We start from the raw sequence: 17,727 nt of genomic DNA on the forward strand, positions 1-17,727 counted from the left end.
CTGCAATGAGAAGCCATATCCATGAAGCAGATATTCAAACATGTCACTAGGCTGTGTGTGCGCATGTGTCTTTTGATATATCTGTCTGTCTATCTATCTAGAGAGAATGTGTCAGATGTTGGTAATCTGACTGATTGCCTGTGTGAAAACTTTAGAGCAAAGTGGGGGTTTAAGTGAGGTCTGTTGGTCTGTTCTTTCTTCATCATGACTATTTGGTGTGGGTGTTACCCCCCCCCCCAAAAAAAAAATTCTACCAGAAATGTTTGGATTATAAAGACAAAACTCTCCAGTGACCATGAAAAAACCAAAAACTCTCCAATTAATCCACACAATCTGTTACTGTAACAAATTCAGCTAACCATTTCTTCCCTCTGCCATGTTTCTAGTTTTGCTTTAACTGCCTCAAATTTGGCCTGACAGTGACTAGGCTAGATTGCACACTTGGGCCACGGACCTATGACTTGCAAAACAAGACTTCCTATTATTTGGGGTTAGCGGAATTGTTATTTTCTCACCCAGGCTGAAAGACGACAACAACCATTTCATAAAGAAGCACAATGCAGGGCGAGGTGAAGAAGAAAAGATAACGGGGAGCCGAGATGAGAAGAGTGTCGCTTCATCACGCTGGTGATTCTCTGATGGGGCCCTGGCCTTCCCCTGCCCTGTACAGAATGAACGGGCCCACAGCGACGGCCACAGACGCCTCAGCAGTGGTAGGTGAGGACAGCGGTGCTGCTGGGACACACGGAGGGGACAGCTCTCATCTTTAAGACGCAAAGGAAGGAAGAAGAAAAGAGCTTGACCCAAGATGGTCAAGAGTTTCAACAATCTTCCCTTCGTTCCTGTTTATTGCATATTTTCAGTTGTAAGGGATGTCTCCCCCCCCCATAAAATTCTCTTTATTGATTTTTCTATTAAAGCAATTGAAAGCAATGCAGTATCATTTTCTGGAATAATAGAGCCATAGAAGCATGACAGCAGGCACCTCACTGGGGAAAATAATATGTAAACGGCTATACAAATTAGCTGCTTCTAATACAGTTAATAAAAGAAAATAAAGAAACACTTGCAGATGGAGTAGAATTAAACAATACATTAGTGCTCCGCGTACAAGTTTACTGGAGTCTTTGCTTTTTAAATAAATGACCATCGCTAAAATGATCCTAAACACCCCATTAAGGAATTGCTAATAGGTGCAGACTAATGAGGCAATAGAAAGTATAATTGGAGAACATGCTACCTCAAACACGGGGCATCATACTAGGATGCACGACCAAATGCCAATGTCTGTTCACAAAATGTAAAACGGTTAACCCTTCCCAGTGAGAAAAGCGTGTTTACTCCATTTAGTCATTTATTTGTGTGTTCAGTCAAATTGGATTTATGACTTCCTGTGTGTAAGGGTTAAGAGCTGTGGAGATTTCAAAACGGGGGGAGGCATCAGTGGAACTAGAGCAACATGAAGAGACAGGATTCTTTCCTTGTCACAAAGAGCAAACGACTTCATTCAGAGCCACAAAAGCATGAGAGGCCCTGGCCTCAGAAAGAGAACAGATAGGAGTTCCCATCATGGCGCAAAGGAAACGAATCTGACTAGGAACCATGAGGTTGCAGGTTCGATCCCTGGCCTCACTCAGTGGGTTGGGGATCTGGCATTGCCATGAGCTGTGGTGTAGGTCACAGACGTGGCTCGGATCCTGTGTTGCTGTGGCTGTGGTGTAGGCCGGCAGCTACAGCTCCAATTAGACCCCTAGCCTGGGAACCTCCATATGCTGCAAGTGAGGGCCTAAAAAGCAAAAAAAAAAAAAAAAAAGAGAGAGAGAGAGAATGGATAAATGGTCATGGGAGTGCATCCCAACCATAAAGCTGCATAGAATAAGTGACGACCATACTTCACATGTGTGACTTTTCATTAGCACACGAATTATTTATTTAATTATATTTAATTATTTGAATTATTTATTTTCATTTTAATTAATTATATGTAATAATTAATAATTCAAAGCTAATTTTAGTTAGTTATTTTAATTATATTTATTTAATTACACATCTGCATAGAATAAGTGAAGACCACCATACTTTGCATGTATGTCTTTTCATTAGCACACTAATTATTTATTTGTCTATTTAGTTATTTATTTAATTAGCACACGCCCACTGTGACCTCATGTTTCCCCTTGGACCTTGCTTGTCACACTTGCCCTACATGGACCTCATGTGTCCTGTTCCATTAGCCACATCTTCAACCCTGCTGTCACCAGAGGAACTGAGTGCAGTTTTGCGTTTTGATAATAATTCTTCAGTGTCCAATTCCTGACCCGCCCCTGATTTTCAGCTTCATTACTCTCACATTTTGCAGACAGGTAGTAGTGATTTGCCCTGAAATGCCATCAAGATAAAATAAATGAAAACAAATGTAATTCAAGAGACAACACGGTAAGTGCCATTAGAGATAGATAAACAGAATGCCATGGGCCTTGGGGCTGGAAAATGCCACTCTCGGGGAACTCCAGGCAAAGGCGATTCAAGACACACAATGACGTCGGAACTTACGTCCAGGAATTTAAAGTGTGGTAGCAAAAAGCCGCCTCAAGTTATTTAAGGGAAAAACTTTGATAAGCCTAACAGAAAATTCTGATCTCCAGAGCACTTTGATAGCTTAAGAATGGTTTATATACTAAGTATAACCTCAAACCCAAGGACACATGTACAGAAAATTCTCAGATTTTGTTCAGAGGATTTTACAAATGTGGAGATGGGCTTTGCGAAGTAAACCAATTGTTTCAGCTTGAGTGCTTTCTTGCATGTAAGCTGAAATTATTCAGTTGGAATTAACCCTCCTAGATCTGGATCTGAAGGGGTTGGGGTATTTTGATATTCACATCAATCAGGGCAAAGCACAGCTTGAATAAACCACGGGGCTGTGTCCTCAGGCATTTGGAAGCCATCTTCAATTTCACCAGTTACATGTTTCTTAGGAACAGGGGTATGAGAATCTTCACTTTTAAATCACTGCAGGTGACTCTCAATCAGGAGGTTGGTGGATTTTCTACAGAGAAGCAGTACATCTGTCTCTGCCTCAGGGACGAAGGCTGGCCGGTCGAGGAAGCGGACAAGGAGAGGCTGTCTGGGACTTCCCTGACTTACCTGGTTTGTCTAGATGTGTCTGAGGAAGAATCCCATCAACAGAGCATTTGCACTAAAAACCCAAGACAGGAGTCCCCTGGTGGCAAGGGGGTTAAGGATCCAGCATTGTCACTGCTGTGGCTCAGGTGGTTGCTCTGGTGTGGGTTTGAGCCCTACTCTGGAACTTCCTGCCTTGGGGGCAGCCAAAAGAAAAAAATTAAAAAATGCCAAGGAACATAGGGTTTAGTGCTCAGTGTAGTGAATGGCCATGAGAACTGGACGTGTGAGGCCAGGAAGGGAGCAGAGAGTCATGCAAGCAATGATTGTTGAAGAGAAAGGGAGCCAGTGGGAGCAAAGGAGAAGGTGTGGTGGAGCAGGTGCAGCAGGACCTCAGGGAGCTTTTTCCTTGAAGGACTCGCCTCCCCCACCTGCACCCCTCTTTTTCTCCGCTATTTCACGGGTCCCCGATCCGCCATCGCCGTGCGTTCTGGAGACTTGAAAAGCCTCGCCAGCCTCCAGATGCTCAACGACTGCCTGGCAGACAAGAGCTACATCAAGAGGTATGTGCCAACACAAGCAGATGTGGCGGGATTCGAAGCAGTGTCCCGCCCACCACCTGCCGCCCTGTGTCATGCCCTACGCTGGAATAATCACATCAAATCTTACGAAAAGGAAACGGCCAGCATGCTGGGAGTGAAGGGAGCTTTGGGCCAGCATGGCCTTGCCGATGAGCAGGATGCCCCAGAAAGCGGAGCTGCAGGTAGTAAAGCTGACTATGCCACTGATCTCCTTGCATCTGATGAGGAGGAGGAAAGTGAAGAAGCCAAGAGGCTAAGCAAAGAACGCCCTGCACAGTATGAGACAAAGAAAGCCCCAAACCAGCACTGGTTGCCACGTCTTCCATCTTATTAGACATGAAACTTTGGGATGATGAGACAGATGTGTGCAAACTAGAGGAGGCGCCAGAAGCATTCCAGCAGACAGCTTGGTCTGGGGCTCTTCCAAACTAGTTCTGGTGGGGTATGGAATTTAAAAACTTCAAATATAGTGTGTAGCTGAAGACGACAAAGTTGCAACACATGTGCTGGAGAAGCAGATCACTGCTTAGGAGGACTGCCTGCAGTCTATGGACGTGGCTGCATTCCACAAGATCTGAAATCCATCGTGCACTGTTGCCCTTCAATAAAGCTTGAAAGACAAATAACAAACCAAACAAAAAAGACCAAAAAAACCCCCAACCAAACAAACAAAAAACCAAAAAAACAAAACCAAACCCCAAAACCCAAACCTCAGGGAGCTAACTCTTCCTTGAGAACAGCTCCTTGTGTGGAGAACCGAGCATCCCCGTGGAAGCCAGACCCTTCTGTTTAAATGAAAATCATGAGCAGAGATCTGAATAAATCCTGGGGGTGGATGGAGACTGATTGACAAGATCTTACTTCATTCTGGGAAAACCTGATGGAATGATTGGCTGAAGCATTCATTCATTCACTCAGCCATCCAGCTCCTTCAGCCCCTATTCTAGGCACCCGGCAAGGCTGCGTGGATTCGTTGGAGGAAAAGACTGGCAAATGAACACATTTTTAGCTGAGGTTCTCTTTGTCATGAGTTATTTTGAAGTATGAAAATAATAAAGCTGATTGGGTGTAAGAGGATGCAGTTTCATTTTGGAAACACATTGACTCGCCAAAACAAAATATTGTTCAACAGTAAACAAGTAGTGTAATTCAGATTTAATTGCCAAATAAGTCAATTATCCATTAACTTTGAAATGAAAGAAATGATGAACATAGGTTATTGATATCTACGGATAGTCCTCAAGTAACTTTGTTTCTCTTTCAACATAATTTTTCTTGGAATTAACTGGTGAAATTACTGCATTGGAAAATTATCATCTACATGATTAGCAAGAAGTAGAAAATCTAAAATTGTGAAACAGTCAAAAGCTAAACGAGTGGAACAGTCCACAGACAGGAAGCAGGAAGATAAAACCTGGATTGTCTTCGGGGATGATGCTCTTAGTTTCTGCCTAAATAATGACTGCTGCTGGTAGCAAGACCCTTGTGGGCCTGTCTCCTGACCCTGACCTTTGCAAGTCAGACAAACCAGGAGTCTTCTCATTTCAGGGGCAGAGAGGACCAGTAGGAACCAGCCCCTCTTAGGGAAGAAGGAGTCAGGTAGCCTAGATTTGCCCAATTACCATCAAATCGGTTGTCGAAGGGATTCTAACTACAGCAGAGTCTGTTGTTCACTTGTTTTTCTTTCCTCATCACTCCCTTTTTTGGTCTTCTTTACTCTAGGCCCCAGTTTCACACCTGGGGCCAAGAGAGAAGGGAGATTGCCAATAAAAACTGAAAAGATGTATGTTCGCTAGAGACTCTTATACATTAGGGAACGAATACCACAACTTGGGTGTCTATTTCAGAAAGGAAGGAAGGAAGGCAGAGGGAGGGAGGAAGGAAGAGTTATACTTCAAGGCAGCCATAAAAACTAAGAAAAACATCTGGTCATTCAGACACCAAAATACACTGCTCATAAGATTTGGTCTTCACCCATGGTTTCTGGCACACATCTCCCAAAACTCTTAGAATTTTCCAGTGAAAAGAGCAATGGGAGCATCTCGTGTTATGATATGTGGTCTCCTGTCCTCAGCTCCTGAAATTCCTTCAGAGCCAAAAAGGTGAAATGAGTCCCGTTATTCCTAACAAGCCCCTTGCACCACAACTGGGTTTATGTTAATGAGATGACTTTGGAAAGCACCTAAGGAGGGAGGCTGTTGCCAGGGGAACCAGCCTTGATTAGAGGGTTGGAACTATCAGTCCCACCACTGATTCCAGGGAGGGGAGAGGGGCTGGAGGTTGAATCAGTCACTAGGGGTCAGCGAGTTAATCAATCATGCTTATATAATGAAGCCTCCTTAAAAACCCAAAAGGATGGGATTTGCAGGGCTTCTGCGCTGGGGAACACTTAGGAGTGCTGGGAGGGTGGGACACGCTCACCGGAACTGAGAGGGCTTGGAAGTTCTGTGTCTGTCCCCCACGCCTTGCCCTTTGCCTCTCGTCCATTTTGGCTGTTCCTGAGTTATACATTCTTTTATAATAAACTAGTGATCAGGTGGAAGAAAGGGGGGAGGGGAGAAATAGAGAGAGAGAGAGAGAAAGAAAGAAAGAAAGAAAGAAAGAAAGAAAGAAAGAAGAAAGAAAGAAAGAAAGAAAGAAAGAAAAAAGAAAGAAAGAAAGAAAGAAAGAAGGAAGGAAGGAAGGAAGGAAGGAAGGAAAGAGAAAGAAAGAAAGAAGAAAGGAGAAAGAAAGAAAGGGAGAGAGAAAGAGTTCCTGTTGTGGCTCAGCGGTTAGAGAACCTGACTAGCATCCATGAGGATGTGTTCAATCCCTGACCTCACCCAGTGGGTTTCGGATCTGGTGTTGCTGTGGCTGTGGTATAGGCCGGTGGCTACAGCTCTGATTGGACCCTAGCTTGGGAACCTCCATATGCCGCAGGTGCAGCCCTAAAAAGACAAAAGACCAAAAAAAAAAAAAAAAAAAAAAAAGAAAGAAAGAAAGAAAGAAAGGTAGATGGGGGAGGGGAGAGGGGGGAGGCAGGAGCAGCCCCAGCAGGTGGCAACTATACCACAGGTGAAGCAGGGGAGCCTGGCTAAGCGCCGGGCTGTACCAGCTTGGACAGGAGAGGATGGAACAGTCTTCCTGCAGGTGTATGAGCCATGCCTGTCAGAAGCCATATTGTGCTTGGCGACCTTATTTCTGAACACATGTGAGAAGCCCTTGGAGAGTTCCAGAAATTCTTTAGCGGTGGGGAAAAGGTTTGTGATGCTTGAGGGCTCTCTAACAGCAGGTGGGAACTGGATCAAACAAGCTAAATATGGGTTTTGAATGTCAAATGATCAGCCCACTGGATCTCAAGACTGGCTGGGAAGCAAAGGTTGCCTGGCACGTACATTCAGGACCTAAAGGGATGAAATGCGAATATTATGGCTCTGCTGAGTAGTGCAGAGAAACTATTTGTGCAAATGTTTTAGAACTAATTCAGCAGAGAGCTGTAGAAGCTCATAAAATAGCGAGACCTTTAGCACAGAAAGTTTTCAGTGGATGCTGTATTTATTTAATATAAAGAAAGAGTAAGAGCCTGAGAACTAAAAGCCATATTAGGCAATAAATGCTAGAGTAAATTAAAAAATAATTCTGGAAGCGAACAAATGTCTAGATAAAAATTTCTGTAGCAGCTAATGTGAAAGAGGCGCTTGGCTAACAGAAATCAAAGACGGGCCTCAACTCGGGGCATTATCCATGACAGAGGCTTTGTCAATAAGAATGTTAGAATTTTATTGGAAAAAAAAAACACCCAGAAAATCAAGTTATTTACTCAGCACTTGATAATATTATATCCTGATATGTTATTTATCTATCTATATATTTATCTATTTGTTTGTCTTTTTGTCTCTTTTAGGGCCGCACCCACAGCACATGGAGGTTCCCAGGCTAGGGGTCGAACCCGAGCTGTCGCTGCCGGCCTACCCCACAGCCACAGCCACATGTGATCTGAGCTGCATCTGCGACCTACACCATGGCTCATGGCAATGCCGGATCCTTAACCCACTGAGTGATGCCAGGGATCAAACCCACGTCCTCATGGATGCTAGTTGGGTTCGTTAACCACTGAGCCACAATGGGAACTCCATGTTATTTATTTTAGATTTTGCCACAATTCGATTATTGTCCTTCCATTTCTACTTTTCTTTTCCCTTTCCTCATCCTCCCTCTTTTTCTTCTTTACCCTTTTCCTTTGCTCTCTCTCTTTCTCCTCCCTCCTCCCTTCCTCCCTCTCTCTCTTCCTTCTCTCAGAAAAGGCTAATCAAAGCCCTGGTTATCTTTCTCAGGAATCCACAGTTTACCCAAGGACTCTTTAAGGGGCAGTTTTACTCCCAAAGTCAGAAAGCTTCTACACACCTAATATGTAGTAAGAGTCATTGACAGGATAGGATCAGGATTTGAAGATAAAGAAGCAATCCCTGGTTGGCCATAGGGGAAAAATTATCCAAGCAAAATGAACATATGTCAGTGATATCTAATCGAAATGGCATTGCAACATAGGCCCTATTTACTGGACTCAAATATCTATTCCTAAAATGCTTAATGTTGTCCTATCAAAAAGACAACTAAGGCGTTCCCGTTGTGGCTCAGCAGTAACAAACCCAACTAGTTTCCATGAGGATGTGGGTTTGATCCCTGGCCTTGCACAGGGGGTTAAGGATCTGGCATTGCCATGAGCCGTGGTGTAGGTCACAGACACAGCTCGGATCTTATGTTGCTGTGGCTGTGGGGTAGGCCGGCAGCGACAGCTCAGGTTCGACCCCTAGCCTGGGAGCTTCCATATGCCTCGGGTGCAGCCCTAAAAAAAAAAAAGAGAGAGAGAGAGAGAGAGAGAACTAATATAAGCAGTTATCTGACTTTTATTTTATTGACTCCAGTGAGCTCCATGGATTACCTTTACCCATGGATGTGATATACTCCTTACTTTTTACCCAAGCTCTTCAAATGCTCTTGGGCCAACTGAAGCATTAAAATATATATGCCCATGCTTTCAGTTCAACTGAGGCTCCATCAGGCTTTGTCCTACAATTTAACAAACCTCAAGATTCTGGAATGACACAAGAAACAGGAACCAAGGTATACACAGGAAAGGTTATGTCATTTGGATTTAGTTTGCCACCGAATTCCAGCATTCTTTCATTCTTTTGTTTTTCTTTATAGTACTTACCACTGTTTAACATACTATCTATCTTACATCTTTTTCTTACTGTGTGACTTTTCCGACTACAAGGTAAGCTCCATGAGCGTGGGGATGTGTGTATTTTAACTGCTATTAACTCTTCAACTTGGGCCTCACACACAGCACGTGATCGGTAATATACATTGAATAAGTCTAGCACACTTTTTTGAAACTTAAGATTATCTGGATGTGTTCAAATACATGATAAGCCAATAAATGAAATTAAAAGAAGAAAGTTGATAATTAGAAATTGCTTTAAAATACTTCAGAGAGAATCATTTTTGTGGGGAAAAAAACTTTGACGTCATTCAATTCGTCATTATGAGTTGTTTAAAAATGTCCGTGTGTGTGTGTGTGTGTGTGTGTGTGGTAGAATATGGGAATATGGACTGGAAAAAAAATGCCCTAGTTGTGGTTATTACAGGTCTTTGCTTAAAAAACATGTCCCGGAATTCAGATGCCTCTCACCATTCCAAACTGACTTCTTCATATCGGAGAGGATTATTAATCCCCAAAGCATCTGTGAGGTCAGATTACCAGGCAGTATTTGTTCACCAAATGTTGAGTGAAAGGCCCTTCAGTTACATATTAAGGGGATAAAACAATGCAAAGGACAGCTACCTCAGGGAGAGTAAAGGAGGAGCAATGAGTTCTCTCTCAAACAGAGTAATAGAGAAAAAGGAGGAGGCAATGATAGAATAACGGGATTCTTCCGTAAGGAGGATGAGCTGGATCTTAACAGAAGGATGGGAAGAGCAAGGACCTACCAGGCTGCCAACCCAGTGTGGACAAAGGCATGGTTTGGTGAACATACACGGAGCTGTTTGGGACCCAGGAACTGTTTGATGTGACTGGAATGGAGAGTGTGTGTGGGCATATGCAGGTTTATTAAAAATGGAATCGTTTTTCCTGAGTGGCCAGGAGATTTGAGCAGAGACTGTGCAACACTCTGCCTCAGAGACTCGGTATAGGAAGAGGTGCATTCTATGTTGCCTTCTTAGTCCAAGGTTTTATGATCCTCTGTAGCAAGTGCATGAGAGAACAAGGCATTCTGAAGTCAGAGGAGAGTGAACGTTGAGGTTTAGAATTCCCATAAGCAGAAGCAATAGATAGAGGCATTTTACAGTTGGTCAGCTTATCAATGATTAAGTCAAGGACCTGAGTTCAGGGATCCAGCAGAGAACCACATGTTAACATGGAGCTCAAAGGAGCGGTAGACTTTTATTCCCAATGCAATTGAAACATCTGAGAACCCCTGAGCTCTGTTATTCTCCAACCCTTCACAATGAGCTTAACATAATGAATACATAATGAAGATGAGTCATTATGTTTCTGTTTTGCATTCTAGAATCAACGATATTATTTTTTCAGCGAAATTAAGTTGCTCTCTTTATAAGGATTCATAATATGCAAAAGGCGTCTCTCAAATTCTCATCTAAAACTAGCGTTCTTATCAAATTTACTGAGAGAAATGGTATACCTTTCTCTGGCTTCTTAAATTATCTTTTTTTCCCCCCAGTAATGACTGTGATAGTAATACATAATGACTGCATCCATTTTTAAGAAATACAAATAAGTACAATAAACTAGAAAAAATATCCCAAAGACCACAGCTGCTATTATTTTGGCATATTATCTTCCTGGCCTTTTTTTTTTAATGCTCAATGAATAGTCAGCATGAAACAAGGGTTAGAATGAATAAACACAGAGGCACATACACACACACAAACATCCCAAGTGCATCAGCTCTACAAATTATTTTTACTTAAAATGTATCATTTTCACATCAATTATGTTTCTTCAGAACATAATTTTGAATTGCCAAATATAATTTTAATGTACACATATGCCATAATTATTTAACCCAGTCTTGAGTCTTTGGTTATGTATTTTTTAAAATTTCCAAATTTTTCCTTATTTTCCACACTAAAAACATAGTAATATAGTCTACATAAATACGTAGTGGAGTTCCCGTCGTGGCTCAGTGGTTAATGAATCAGACTAGGAACCATAAGGTTGCGGGTTCGATCCCTGGCCTTGCTCAGTGGGTTAAGGATCCGGTGTTGCCGTGAGCTGTGGTGAGCAGACGCAGCTTGGATCTGGCACTGCTGTGGCTGTGGCGTAGGCTGGTAGCTACAGCTCTGATTAGACCCCTAGCCTGGGAACCTCCATATGCTGTGGTGTGGCCCTAGAAAATACAATATATATATTTAGCACATTCACTATCATCTCCTGATAAAATAAAAGATTTGCCAAACTTTAAAGGTTTGGACACACTTTGCCAAATCACATTTCAGCTGAGCATGAGTGAGTGTTTCCCTGCAGACCTTCCAACATTGGATATTATAACTAAAAAAAGAAGAAAAAAAAATCTTTTACAATGTGGCATATGATCTTAATGTTTTCTTGACTAGCTATTTTATTATTATTGAGATTAAACATTTTAAATATGTTTATTAGCCATTTATATTTATTCACTGGTAACATAGGTGTTTTTTTAGGAACTTCTGTTTTGTTGATTTCTAAGAGCTCTTTGAACGTCAGAGATAGCAAGCTTTTATATATCACATGTGACAACTTAACTGAGAGTCACGAAAATTCAGTTCTACCCATCATGGATGTGATATAATGTGAATATATTTTGACATTTACATCAAGCAAATTGTTTCTAAAAATGATTTATAGAAATAGGAAGACTTCAGTTTGAAAATAACATATTCCACAATTCTCATGGGAAAAAAAAAAAAGCAGGTCTTAATTATTCTCCTAACAATTTTAATATTAGTCTTTAAGTTATAAATAGCAACAAAAAGGAATTCCTAAAAAGGATAATTAACTTCATAAACCTGCCAGCAATCAAAATGAAAATCAGAGGCAAGATATTGTTCATCAGGAAAGCCATGGCTAGGCGTTCCTGTCATGGCTCAATGGAAGCGAATCTGACTGGTATCCATGAGGACGAAGGTTCGATCCCTGGCCCCGCTCAGTGGGTTAAGGATCCGGCCTTGCTGTGAGCAGTGGTGTAGGTCGCAGTCACAGCTGGGATCTGGAGTTGCTAGGGCTGTGGAGTAGGCCGGAGGTTACAGCTCTGATTCCACCCCTAGCCTGGGAACCTCCACATGCCGTGGGTGCGGCCCTAAAAAGATGAAAAAAAAAACCAAAAAACAAAAAAACAAAAAAAAAAGGAAAGCGATGGCTAGGTTTTTAGTTGTCAAACCAAATTTCATTCAAAACTGTGGGAAAATAGGACTATTAGCACATTGAAAATATGTACAAGAGCAAAAAACCATGACTTTGTGTAGATGTAATTAATTTTATTTTTTTTCCAGACTTTTGATCAAGATTGTATTGTCGGCGTTCCTGTCATGGCTCCGTGGTTAATGAATCCGACTAGGAACCATGGGGTTGTGATTTGATCCCTGGCCTCACTCAGTGGGTTAAGGATCTGGTGTTGCCGTGAGCTGTGGTGTAGGCTGCAGACATGGCTCGGATCCTGCATTGCTGTGGCTCTGGCGTAGGCCAGTGGCTACAGCTCTGATTTGACCCCTAGCCTGGGAACCTCCATATGCCATGGGAGGAGCCCAAGAAATGGAAAAAGACAAAAACAAAAAAAAAGATCTTATTGTTCTAGAAAGAAAGTTATAGATTAAAGATAAATTATTATGATAACTTTATTGGAACATATATATTTAATGATGCACTACCAATATTTTTAAATTAGATTTGGCTGTAGACCTATAAGTTGGGTTTCTTGCTCTGTTTTTCTGCTTGATTGGTCAATTACATGCTTCTTTGGCCACGGTACTTGTGTAAGATTTGACTTTTAGAAACAAGATATTCAAACAGAAAGTCAGGACCTAAGCCATGTTCCAGAAATATCTACTCTACAGCATTTTAAAATTCAATCTGAAAACTGCATTAACCATGCATAGGTTTTTTGTTTGTTTGTTTGTTTTTGTCTTTGTCTTTTTAGGGCGAATCCCCTGTGGCATATGGAGGTTCCCAGGCTAGGGGTTGAATCGGAGCTGTAGCCACTGGCCTAAACCAGAGCCCAGCAACGCAAGATCTGAGCCACGTCTGTGACCTACACCACAGCTCACGGCAACGCTGGATCCTCAACCCACTGAGCGAGGCCAGGGATCGAACCTGAAACCTCATGGTTCCTAGTCGGATTCGTTTCCACTGTGCCACGATGGGCACTCCCACCATGCTTAGTTTTATGTTTTCCCCCCTCAATTACTCCTTCGTAAGAAAAACCTTTGGAGTACCAGAAGAACGCCTTGCAGGTAGACAAGATTTTTCCTCCTGCTTTTTTTTTTTTTTCTGAGTCCAGTTCAGGCCCTCAGTTAAAAACATCTGCCTGGCATAGTTAAACAAACTGTGGTACATTCATTCCATGAAATACCACTCAGCAAAAATGATACACAACTTGACTGCATCTCAAGGTCATTAAGCTGAGTGGAAAAAAGCCAGCGTAAAAGGTCACGAACTGTACGCTTCCATTATTGATATCACATTCTTGAGATGAAAAAATTATAGAGATGGAGAACAAATTAGCCAGAGGTTAAGGATGACAGTGGGAAGGGAGGGGATATGACTCAAGGGGGCATGAGGGGATGGTTCTATATCTGGATTGCTGTCATGGTTACATGAATCTACATACATGATAAAATGGCACGGAACCACGCATACATTACACTAAGGTCATTTTCTGGGTTCTGATGTTACATCATAGTAAAATAGGAGGTAATTATTGGGGAAGATATGTATGCAAGGTCTCTCTCTGTGTACTATTTTTAAAGCTTCTTTTGAATCTATAATTATTTCAACATAAGTATTTTTTTAAAACATCCACCCAAATGGGAAGGGTAGTAGAAGAGACCCCTCCGCAGGTTCAAGGGTGAAGGAATCAACTTTACCAGTCCGAAAGCCAAATCTGTTTTTAAAAGTGAAAACAAAACAAACAGAAAACTGCGTGCAGAAAGTGTTTTGAGTGCTCTTTCAAAAGTATATGTTCCTAATTCTCATTTTTGAGGTTTAAGAAAAAGTATGTGCATGTATAATTTTTCCGAACAATTTTATGATCATATTTTAATGTAAGTATTATATCATACATATTATATTTTGTATTTTAACTTATTGTAGACGTTCTTAGTAAATACACATTATGGACCCTTTATTATATATATTATTTTCCTTAGTAAATGTATCCTTCTAAACTTAGGAAAGATTGTCACGGTAGCCATGAAAGTCCTTCAAAATTCTAAAAGGTTTCTTTCCAATCTCTGAGTGGAATTATCTACTCTAAAATATAACCAAGTCATACATATATATACATATATATATTCTTTTTCTCACATTATCCTCCAGCATGTTCCATTGCAAGTGACTAGATATAGTTCCCTGTGGTATGCAGCAGTTTGCTATACAGCAGAAAGTGATAGAACACTGTAAATCAACTATAATGGAAAAAATAAAAATCATATTAAAAAAATAAATAAAATTGAAAATAAAATAAAATATAACAAAGTATATAAAACTAAAATTTTCATTTTAAGATATAGTTCAGCATGTTAACTTTCAGGTAACTGAATTTAAATAAATTTGAGGGGAGTTCCCATCGTGGCTCAGTGGTTAATGAATCCGACTAGGAACCATAAGGTTGCAGGTTCATTCCCTGGCTTTGCTCAGTGGGTTAAGGATCTGGTGTTGCTGTGAGCTGTGGTTTGGGTTGCAGATGCGGCTAGGATCTGGTGTTGCTGTGGCTCTGGCTTAGGCTGGCAGCTATAGCTCCGATTCGACCCCTATCCTGGGAACCTCCATATGCCAGGGAGTGGCCCTAGAAAAGGCAAAAAGACAATAAATAAATAAATAAATAAATTTGAAATCTTTATTTGAAGATATAGGTTAGACTTTTGCGTAAATTGAACTTATATAAACATGAAGACGATTTAGAAATTCAGTTAAGGATGTCAGTTGGCTTTGGTGTGTGTGTGTGTGTGTTTTGTGTATTTGTGTTTAATTTGCATAATGTGGCCAATTATGCAATTTGCATATTCTATTACTTAATAGTTGGATGACCTGGGGCAAGTAACTGTAAACCCTCTACATTTCGGGAATAATACCTGTTTTACCTTCTTTATAAGATACAACACTAAACAGAGGTTATTGTTGCTAGTAAAAATAACTGTAACAGAGCTCTTCCTTCAACCCGGGGAATGTGATGTGTTAATAAAGAATATATTTCCCACTCTTAAGGAAAAATTTGAATTAAGCACAAACCAAAGTGTCCCCTGATTAGATCCAATTAAATATCATCAAATGAAATACTTAAACAGAGTAGAAATCAACGACAACAAAAAAATCATCCTCTATGTCAATAACTCAGGACATGTATTTTCCTTCTCTTATGCCAGCTGTAATTTCCTGCATCCTGGTTGTGAAATTATTTTCTTCTTTCTAGCATCCAAACTTTCAAGTTACGCTTACTCGTTTAAAACTATTTATTGATGCTAATCTTAGGTTATCCTTATTCATTTGAAACTATTTATTGACTCTAATCTTAGAAAATAATGGTCACAATTTTTTATAATAGCAAAACAAATGTAAACAGACTATGTATTCAACAAGTGGAGAATGGATAAATAATATATTTATTATAATCACATGCATGCTATTTTCAGAAGCATAATTTTTTAAAAAAAGATATGTATACTATCATTTCAACTATATAAATATGGTCCAAAAATTGCGTCAAGATCCATTCTTTTTTTTTGCCTTTTATTAGGGACATATCTATAGCATATGGAAGTTCCCAGGCTAGGGGTCCAATCAGAGCTACAGCTGCTGGCCTAAACCACAGACACAGCAACACTGGATTCAAGCCACAGCTATGACCCACACCACAGCTCGAGGCAATGCCAGATCCCTGGCCCACTGAGCAAGGCCAAGGATTGAACCCATATCTTCCTGGATACTAGTTGGATTCATTTCTACTGTACCACCAGGGAACTCCCCAAGATCCATTCATGATGACAACGCTCAACGAAGTGATTATAGAGAGAACACACCTCAATATAAAAAGAGCCACAGGGGACAAGCCCACAACTAACGTACTCAGTGGTAAAAGCCGAAAGCTTTCCCTCTAAAAATAGGAAGAGGACAAGGACGCCTATTTTTTTCACTATTATTCAACATAGTGTTGGAAGTCCTAACCACAGCAAGCAGTTAGGAAAAAGAAACAAAAACCATCCAAATTGGAAAGAGAGAAGTAAAACTGTCTATATTCACAGAGACATGAAGGCTACACCAAACACTGTTAGAACTAATAAACAAATTTAAAGTTGCAGGATACAAAATCAATCTACAAAAACCTGTTGCATTTTTGTACACTAATATGCACTATCAGAGAAATTAAGAAAATAATCTCATTTATAACTGCATCAAAAGGATAAAATACCTAGGAATAAATTTAACCAAGGAAGTGAAAGATCTGTACAGTAAAACTATTAAATATTGAGGAATTGAAGAGGATATAAAGAAATGGAAAAAGGAGTTCCCATCGTGGCTCAGTAATTAACGAACCTGACTAGCATCCATGAAGATGCGGGTTCAATCCCTGACCTTGCTCAGTGGGTTAAGGATCTGGCATTGCTGTGAGCTGTGGTGAAGGTCGCAGACTCAGCTCAGATCACTCATTGCTGTGGCTCTGGCATGGGCCAGAGGCCACAGCTCCGAGTGGATCCCTAGCCTGGGAACCTCCATATGCTGTGGAAAGATATTCTGTGCTCATGGAATGAAAGAATTAATATTGTGTGTGTGGGGGGGGTGGCTTTTTAGGGCTACACCCCCGGCATATGGAGGTTCCCAGGCTAGGGGTCTAATTGGAGATACAGCACAGCCACAGCAACACAGGATCCGAACTGCCCCTGCAACCTACACCACAGCTCACAGCGATGTCAGATCCTTAACACACTGAATGAGATCAGGGATGAACCCACAACCTCATGGTTCCTAGTCAGATTTGCTTCTGCTGCGCTATGACAGAAACTCCAGAATTAATATTGTTAAAGTATCCATACTACTAACGCAATCTACAGATTCAGTACAATTCCCATCTAAATTCCAGTAGAATTTTTCACAGAAATAGAGAAAAAAATACTAAAATTTGTTGAAACAATAAAAGACCTGGAATAGAGAAAGCAATTTTAAGAAAAAAGGACAAGCTGAACACATCACACTCCCTGATTCCAAACTATATTACAAAGCTAATAGTAACAAAACAGTATGGTACTCGCATAAAAACAGACACAGAGATCAATGGAACAGTAGAGAGAACTCAGAAATAAACCCACACATACATGGTTAGTTAACATACCTTAAAGGATCTGAGAACATTCAATGGAGAAAGGATAATCTGTTCAGTAAATGGTGCTGGGAAAACTGGACAACCACAGCCAAAGAATGAAACTGGACTATCATCTCACACCATACACAAAAATCAACTCAAAATATACTAAAGACTTGAATAGAAGATATGATACTTTAAAATTTCCAGAAGAAAGCATAGGTGGGAAGCTCTTTGACAATGGTCTTAGAAATAATTTTGGATTTGACACCTAAAGCAAAGACAACAAAAGCAAAAATAAACAAGTATAACTTAATTAAACTAAAAAGCTTCTGCCCAGCAAGGGAAACCATCCAAAAAATTAAAAGGTAGCCCTTGAATGGGAGAACTTATTTGCAAACCACGTAACTGATAAGATGTTAATATCCAAAATATACCAGAAATGCAAACAACTCAACAGCACAAAAACA

At 40.8% G+C, this 17,727-nt stretch overlaps 1 pseudogene; it reads left to right on the forward strand.

Moving 5' to 3' along the window:
- LOC100515376 lies at window positions 600–6,222 on the forward strand (annotated as a pseudogene).

Source organism: Sus scrofa, chromosome 4, assembly GCF_000003025.6.
Source record: "Sus scrofa isolate TJ Tabasco breed Duroc chromosome 4, Sscrofa11.1, whole genome shotgun sequence".
NCBI lineage: Eukaryota > Metazoa > Chordata > Mammalia > Artiodactyla > Suidae > Sus > Sus scrofa.